We start from the raw sequence: 8,886 nt of genomic DNA, 5'->3' as shown, positions 1-8,886 counted from the left end.
TAACCTGAACAAAGTTTGTGGTACAAGAAAGTTTTATGAGTAGTGTTGAAGTATGATTAAATTTTATTTATTATGTTCCAGAGAATTTCTTACCCATAAGAATTGTCATTTTATTTGTTATTGACAAAGTGAAAATAAGATGACATGTGTGTATTTCCAGACGGGCATTGGTCTAGTTATGTATGTTTTGTGTTCGTTTAATTTTTGTTTGTTTATAATCAAGTTGATTTTTCTGTAGGAGTATATCGCTCATAATTAACAAACAGAAGTTGCATTTCTTATAAAAAAAACTATGGAAACATTGAATGCGATAAGATCAGCAAAGCAGAACTAATCAACATACAAATGTATTAATTTACATGTTAGCTTTTGGTACACTGGAGGATATATTTGAGCGGGTGATTGTGGTCGAGTGATAAGGAGACCAGACTGAGACGCCAACACGTTTTAGGTTCGATCCATCTGCTGCGCGAAACTAAGTCTCAATTATCCTGATCATCTAACACGGACATGTGCATATGCTTTAGGGCTCATTTGAATACCCGGAAAGAGGGTCTATCCGTAGGCTACACCGGACTACACCTTCCCTTAGGGATTAGTCTGGGCTTCTCCATTGGCCTGGGATACCCCAGGTTAATCAAAAAAAAAAAATTTAATCAATTTTAAAAATTCAAAAAGTAATGAATTTGTAAAAAAAAAAAATTGAACACATATTTGTGTTAAAAAATCATGAAAACATATTAAAATAATTTTCTATTTCTGTATGAATATATAAGACTATATATTTTATTCACTTAAAATAATTAAGTAACTGATATACATCACTTAAGTAATCAATTTACAGAAACATCCTAACATATTTTCCAATATCTTTGAGTTATATGCTATTAAGTTTTTTTATGAATTTATTTTAGTTTATTGATATTATGAATAGTTTTGCATAATATTAAACAAATCTAACTAATACTAAAAGGGTTATATGAGCATCAGCCATCCTATCCACGTATGCAAATTAAATCAGCCAATGAGGAGATTTCTTTTTGACACGTCAGCACAGCTTTGTTAATGTTGGGCTTTTTTTTTATGAGCCCAAATGTTGATGTCAATGACCCAGAAAACCATTCCGTTTACTCTTCGTCTTCTTTGTTTCCGTCTCAAGATCTGAAAGTTGAGAGATTCGACCACCCCTACTCGGAGATTCTCCAGGAAGCCGAGCTTCTCCCTGACGTGTAGTCGGCTGAGTCAGTCTCTGAAAGAGAACGGCAGCTTTGGAGATCTCAGCTTAGGGATGTCATGCAAGCCTGAAGTCAACGGTAAGGCACCCCCTTTCCCTTCTTTTTAGATCCACTTTTCTCTACTTTTGAATTCAAGAATCGATTTGTTGACCTGGAAGAGAGATCTACCAACTTATTTGGATCAGATTTTGCAGGCAACTCACGTCAGCCCACAACGGCCATGAGTTTATTCCCTTGTGAAGCTGCTCCCATGGACTAGCTTCTCTTCCTCATCTTCCTCTCTCCCCATGAAAGAAGATGTCCTCAAAATGACACAAACCACTACTACTAGGTATGTTCTGTTCAGACATATAAAGCTGATCAGTAAAACTAAGATTTTTTTAAAATATTTTTGCCTAATTTATGGTGTACCACAGCCTCAAACTGCACCGTTGACTATATTATACAACGGGGAAGTGATTGTGTTCAATGACTTTTCTGCTGAGAAAGCCAAAGAAGTGATGGACTTGGCTAGCAAAGGAACCGCTAATACCTTCACCGGTTTCACATGTACTGTTAACTTACCCAAGAGTCAAACCGAGGTCAGAACCAACATCGCTCCTACCTCGAACCAAGTTCCTCATCTCATAAAAACAGCAACACAAGAGCCAATCATGTCCTCATCAGCTGCAATGGCATGCGTAATCTATCTCAAAACTCTTTCTTGTTTCCATGTCTTCTTAACGTTACTTTTTACACAGTTTCTAACAAATATATTATCTTTTTTAACAGAACTTCCTATTGCTAGAAGAGCTTCACTACATCGTTTCTTGGCCAAGAGAAAGGACAGAGTTACGTCAAAGGCGCCATACCAGCTAAGCGATCCAGCCAAAGCGTCTTCAAAGACTCAAACCGGAGACAACACCATCTCTTGGCTCGGTTTAGCAGCTCAAATATGACTGAACCACCACAAACCTCACCGGGCTATTCTTTTTGACGTTTGCAACAAGAAACAAGATTATATATATAAAAGCTCATGCGTCCATGGTTCTTAACAACTATTCAGTTACTAGGAAACTTCTTATATTTGTATGTATTTGATTCATTTTTCTTAGTGTCTTTGTCTTTTTTAGTTTCTTTTTTTTTACTAGAGTGTTGTTTTATGTCTGTCTAAACACCCATTCTCTGGGTTATCTCATAAAATTAGTCTCGTATGTTACTGGTTTTGTAAGAACAACAATTTTTGTTCAGAACTATATTAGTTTCAATTTAAATCATCTTTCTTGGTCTAATTCCAAAGTGCTCTTTTTAAAATTCAGATAAGACATAATAGTTCTACTGATGGAGTCGTGGGTTAAGTCTAATACTGGTGTGACATGGTCAAAGGATAAGAAGATCCTAGGGGCCGCTTGTGTGGTAGCCTGGTAGGAGACAAGGATGTCAAAGTATTATTTACATCTGAAGGTCGTTTCTGAATTTGGAAGTACCTTTCAAGCGAGGTTCAGAGTTGTGTTTCGGCAATGGAGTAATGGAGAGTATGGTCTTTTATTAGTTCCGGATGGTTGAGTTTTGTGGTGAGTATTTTATGAAATACTAAAATAAATTGGGTTGGTTTTTAACTTTCACATATAAAAAGTATTATTTGTAAACTTAGAAAAGAATATATCAAGGATATTCTTTTTTAGGCATTTAATAGAAAAATACATCGGACACAAATTCATCTCTATTATGAAATTTCTCTATTTTAGAGAAAAAAATAGAAGAATATATTGGAAATGGTCTAAGGCATGGCCGACGTAAATGATCGACGTTGAATATAATTTGAATATTCTCTTTGCTTTATAATATAATGGTTTAAAAGTATTTTTTGTTTCACATAATAAATTGTTTTTATATTGTGTGTCCAATTAAATTATGTAAATTACTGTGTAATTGATTAAATTTATATATTAAATGACAGTTTTCTAAAGTAATAACTTTTAAATATTACAGATTTTAATAAAACTGGAGGATATAAGTCTCAGATAGAGTGTCCACGTAGGCGAAAATAATCGGCCAATGAGAAACTATATTTTTGTCATGTCACCTCTTCTATTTGTTTTTACAAAATGATCCTTTAACTTTTTACTTAAACAATTATAATCGAAAATATTTTTTAGTGAAATATATTATTTATATAAATATATTATTTATATAAATATAATTATATTTTTTTTTACATAATAGTTTGTGAAGAAATATTTAGTGTAAATAATATCATAATTTTATAAAATACTAAAATAAGTTGGGCTGGTTTTCAAATTTCACAAATAATTAATATTATTTGTAAAACTTAGAAAAGAATATATCAAGAATATTCTTTTTCAGGAGAGAAAATAAAAAAAATACATCGGAGACAAATACATCTCTATTATGAAATTACTCTATTTTAGAGAGAAAAAATAGAGGAATACATTGAAGATGGTCTAAGGCATGGCCGACGAAAATGATCGACGTTGAGATTTCAGCTTTTCTGATTCTTACTATTCTAATGTTTCAATATAATTTGAATATTCTCTTTGTTTTATAATATAATGGTTTACAAGTATTTTTTGTTTCACTATATAAATTGTTTTTATATTTCAATGTAACTTTATATATATCGGATATTGTGTGGCCAATTAAATTATGTAAATTACTGTGTAATTGATTAAATTTATATATTAAATGACAGTTTTCTAAAGTAATAACTTTTAAATATTACAGATTTTAATTAAAAATGATTACATTTTGAAACATATATGATGATAAAATTGTAAAGTGGTCTCAGCTTGAATTTCTCTCATTCTGTGAATTTCTAATTGGAAGGAGATAATCAACATCTAATATTATGTTACTCTCAATATATTAGAAATAGTCGAACTGTAAACCAATTAAGGATGATGTAAGGAAGACATAAAGATGTATTTCCAGTTATCATAAATATAGAATCAATTGACAACAACTTAATTATGTTCAGCGTAAGACAAAAGATAAGAGTTTTCATACCTTCTAATATTATAATATCTCACTATATTAGTGGCGAAATCAGTTTTCTGTAGCACAAATACTCACTCCATTCTTGGAGTTTAATATTTTCTATCTGATGATATTAGTAGTTTGATCCAAAAAAAAAAGCGGTGAAACTGTACATTGTAATTGGAGAAAGAAAACAAACAAAAATCAACCTAAGACTTTTAAGGTATATGAAACAAAAATTGGAAATAACAATTTGCTGCAATTAAAGAATGAGGCAATAAAATTGTAAAAATACAAAATAAAACAAAAAATATACACAGAAAGAAATATTTAGTAAAATAAAATCATAATATAATTTCCATAATTGATTGTGTTCAATTACACTAAAAAGTCTAAATTTACAACATACACAATTTTATTTACATCTTTAAACCTATTATCTAATTAAAATGATTCTAAAAAAGTGCCAGCATGAAGAGTTAGAAAATATAAGATAAAATATAATACATAACATTAAAAATATATTATCACTGATCATTGAAAAAACATGTTAGTAGTAATAAAAATGAAATGACAACACATTTATGAAAACCATATAACGGCACGCAACAAGGTGTTATTAAATATACAAACTACAAATTAAATATGCTCAACGCAAACACAAATAAAAATGAGACATCATATTTGGATATATTTAAATAAATAATTTTAAAGATATTATATTCTTGAAATTTTAAAATTACTTAAAAAGAAACTAAATTATTAAAAAAAAATGTACAAATAAAACTAAAGCAATATTTTGTAACGTCAGAATAATGAATAAATAAAAAATATATTATGTTAATAAAATAGATTTTAGACTTTAAAGACTTCTAATTCATGTAATATTACAAAATTCAAATTAAAATTTGCTTATTACAATTAATATTTTACCATTAGATTTATTAAAATGATATTCTAGGTCGATATTCAATTGTTAGTTTTTAACTATTACACGTAAAAAAATATTATTAAGTACACTTTTTTTTTTAAAAGGGGGTTTTATATTTTAAGTAGGTTATTGGGGTACTTTTTCTTTTCGTGAATTTATTTGAGATGAGATTCCGATCTTTTAAACTAAGATAATTTATGTTCTGTACATAATTTTTTTTTTTACATAACTCTAAAATCTCGGACTTGATTCTTCATATTTTATTAGTTAATTGTGTTACATATAATATAAATACTTACTTAAAACTAAAAATATTTATAAAAATCAAATTTAAAATTAGTTATATATAATTTAATATATAAAAATTCATATACAAATAAAAATGATAAATGTAACAACTTTAAATATATTATCCGCGCGTAGCGCGGAGAAAAGATCTAGTAAATTGTAAAACGGCTAAAAAGTAAAACAGAAGGACACAGCTTTGAAGTTATTTTAATAATGATTTTTAAATGTGACTATTTTATATAGATTTTATATTTTAATAAAATTATAGAAGTTTAAAGATATTATTGAGGTTGATACTCTGCCTAATTAGGAAGATGAATGGTTTGGCGACCAAGTCTTGTAAGATTATATTTCATATTTTAATGAGTTTAGTCAAAGATACTCGTTGAACCAATTGAGGTTGATGAGGTGTGCCCACATGGCGAATCAGAAGAAACTGTGGAGCGACATGTATGCTAAGCTCCTACCTGAGCTGGTGAGTGAGTACGAAGGTCTAGATAATTGAGAAGCTTACCTTATATTCATATATCAATAGGGACATATTTGTTTTACTACCTGAAGAAAAAGTTAGTTTTCAACAACAAAAAATGAAAAAAATATGGTTATACTTGAAACCTCTGAACAACTAACATCGTGTATTCTACAAAAGAGCTTTTAGATTTATTGTGATTTTGTTTCTCTTCTATTCAGCTTCGAGCTCAGCTGCAAACTGATCTAACCGTTCGGCTTCTGAATCAAAGTCACGAACCGCAGCGTGGTTCACTGATCCACCGTCAAGGCTCGCATGTATCTCTCTTTGCATACCTGCATAAACAGAACAGCCGCATAAGCTACACATAATCACAACATCTCTAATGGCGATTAAGCTGAAATGACTCAGAGAGAGAGAATCTGTACCATCGACCGTTCATTGCATCTATACATTTCTGAGCATCTTTGTGATCCTTGAATCTTATAAGAACAACACCCTGTGGATGAAGCTCACACACCTGTAAAAGAAAGATATAAATTGATTAAATAATCTCAACTTTCAACAAAACCAACATTAGAATACCACAAGCTTACACTACACGTAAAAGACGCGAAATCTAACCTTCACTGGATCAAATGGTACATGCTTCATACTCTCTTCTTCACTGAATCAAATGGTCCATGCTTCATAAACCCATTCATGAGTCTATCACGATCTATAGCCGTCCTGATCATACGTTTTACAACTGGTGATAACTCAAGAATTGAATCTCGCTTACGTCGGCAAGCACGAATGCTCCTCCGATCGGCAAAAACAACCCCTTCATCTTTGACTTTTTATGCGTAAAAGCATCTCCAATGTATTACTCCATTTTCTACTCTAAAATGGAGTAACTCCAAAATAGAGTTAAGTTTTACTCCAATGTATTACTCCATTTCCCACTCCAAAATAGAATATTCCTAATATTTTATATTTTATAAATTAGTAATATCACCTTTCATTTATATTATTTGCAAAACAGTCCATTTTCAGATTGTAATAATTATATTAAATACAATATTAACCACAATTAATTTTTTATTATATAAATACTCGACAAGGTTTATAAAGAAAATATTTATTACATTAAAAATTACATTACATAGCTTAAACACAATAATACATCAACTTAAATTATTCATTAGAATTAGTATAATTTTTCCACAAATGATCAACTAATGCATTTCGAAGTAAAAAACGAGCTTCTTTATCTTTGATTTTTCTGAAACGGGAAAGAAACTCTTGGAATCTCGCATTATTATTTCCTACAATCTCGCATTATTACAAAATCGAAGTCTTCAGCAACAAGCTCAGCAAGCTCCTCCTCCATCTACATCGTTTGGACAATATTTTAATAACTTTAATGGATCCAGAGGTGATTTACCGGATTATTAAGCAATTATCTTTATTGTAAGATTTATTTTATGTTATTTCTTTTGTATGATGCTTATCTTTTATTTTTTATATGTATGATCTGTTATGTTTTATACTATATATATTTTGTTGCATAAAATAGTTTATTAGATGCCTATATATATAATTAAGAAATGTTAACAGTAAATTTTATAATATATATAGTAAAATAATATTAATATACTTATTTATAACAATTTTACTGAAAATGAAAATATTTAAAGGTGGAGGACCATTTTATAAATAAAAATGTTCAACTCCATTTTGGAGTAATGAGTTGGTTTACTCCATATTTGGAGTAATCATGTCTATTACTCCATTTTGGAGTGGGTTTTGGAGTGTGGTTGGAGATGATTTTACTGCAAAATGGAGTTTGGAGTAGGGTTGGACATGCTCTAAGTGGCCATCTCTACCACCTATGCCAAGAACAGAGAGATCAAGCGCCATCACGATAAATATAAATCCAGTTAGAAAAACTCCAACTTCAAGAACTAAATGGCCACTTATTTTTGCTACGTTCAAAGCCAAATACGTTTTGCAACGGCGCTAACTGAGTAATATTCTTGAGCCGTCCATAAATTTCTTCAAAGAGAAGTAGGAGCTCTCATCCTCATTTCAACTCCATCTCCTCACTGAGAATCTTCGCCGTAAACTTCCGACGAAGTCCGCTTAACACTGAACGGCGGCAGCAAAGTTCTTCGATCTCCATGTGGTTTATGTTGAGCCAGTGGTAGATAAGACAAAAACGATCAGAAGGGATTCGTAGTGTTCATCAGAAGAGATTGTGGCGAGGAAAGAGAAAGACAAACACAAACAAAATTGATGGTTTGATAAACACAGATCAAAACGAAGTGGGAATTATATTATTCAATCTGAATCAATAAGACGATTCAGATAAAAAAAGAGATTTGACAAACCCGGTATAAACCATGGAAGGATCTGTTAATCAGAACTTAATTTCTCTCTTAGGAAAATAGGTGGTGAGAGAGAGAGAATAGTTTTGTGACGAAGAGCCTTAGAATCCATCGAAGAAGACAAATGTTAGGTGATGAAGATCAGAGTAGCCATAGAAGAGAGAAAAGATACGAACCGTCAAACTCCATTGCGTCGATACAATTAGGGTTCACACTCTACTGGGCTTTCAGACTTCATTCACTTAATGAAACGCGGAGTATTGAGGCATAGGACACGTGGCGGCGCGAGGGAAGTCGACTTATCCATGTGGAAGGTTACGTGGGTGAATGAGAAGAGATAAAACATGTCTTTATATATAAAGAAGATACTAATAACTGAAATCTATTAAAAACATCCCAAAAACAAAGGAACAATGTTTTCAGTTTAATCTACCATATTAATAAACATATATGCATCCTTTCATGATATATATTTAAAAAAGAATTATAGCTATTTTTTAAAATATAAAAACTCATATAACTATCCCATTTAAAATTTAAATAATTAAAAGTAAAATAAAAGGTTAAATAAATAGACTTTATAAATAATATCTATATTATTAAAAGAGAAGTACCCAT

General features: G+C 30.6%; 1 long non-coding RNA gene and 1 pseudogene across 1 annotated transcript; one reads left to right on the top strand and one right to left on the bottom strand.

The window, feature by feature from the left end:
- The first annotated feature begins 1,165 nt into the window (after positions 1-1,165).
- LOC106359278 lies at positions 1,166-2,506 on the top strand (annotated as a pseudogene).
- A 2,961-nt stretch (positions 2,507-5,467) lies between these two features.
- On the bottom strand, positions 5,468-7,749 carry LOC125587826. The gene is made up of 3 exons (XR_007324214.1): positions 6,524-7,749; positions 6,328-6,419; positions 5,468-6,234 (listed from the first exon to the last, which is right to left on the bottom strand). It is a non-coding gene; the product is annotated as an uncharacterized LOC125587826 (long non-coding RNA).
- Between the last annotated feature and the right edge of the window lie 1,137 nt (positions 7,750-8,886).

The sequence above is a fragment of the Brassica napus genome, chromosome C5 (genome assembly GCF_020379485.1).
Source record: "Brassica napus cultivar Da-Ae chromosome C5, Da-Ae, whole genome shotgun sequence".
In the NCBI taxonomy this organism is placed as follows: Eukaryota; Viridiplantae; Streptophyta; class Magnoliopsida; order Brassicales; family Brassicaceae; genus Brassica; species Brassica napus.
The sequence above is the reverse complement of the archived record's forward strand: the minus strand, read 5'-3'. Positions and strand labels throughout refer to the sequence as shown.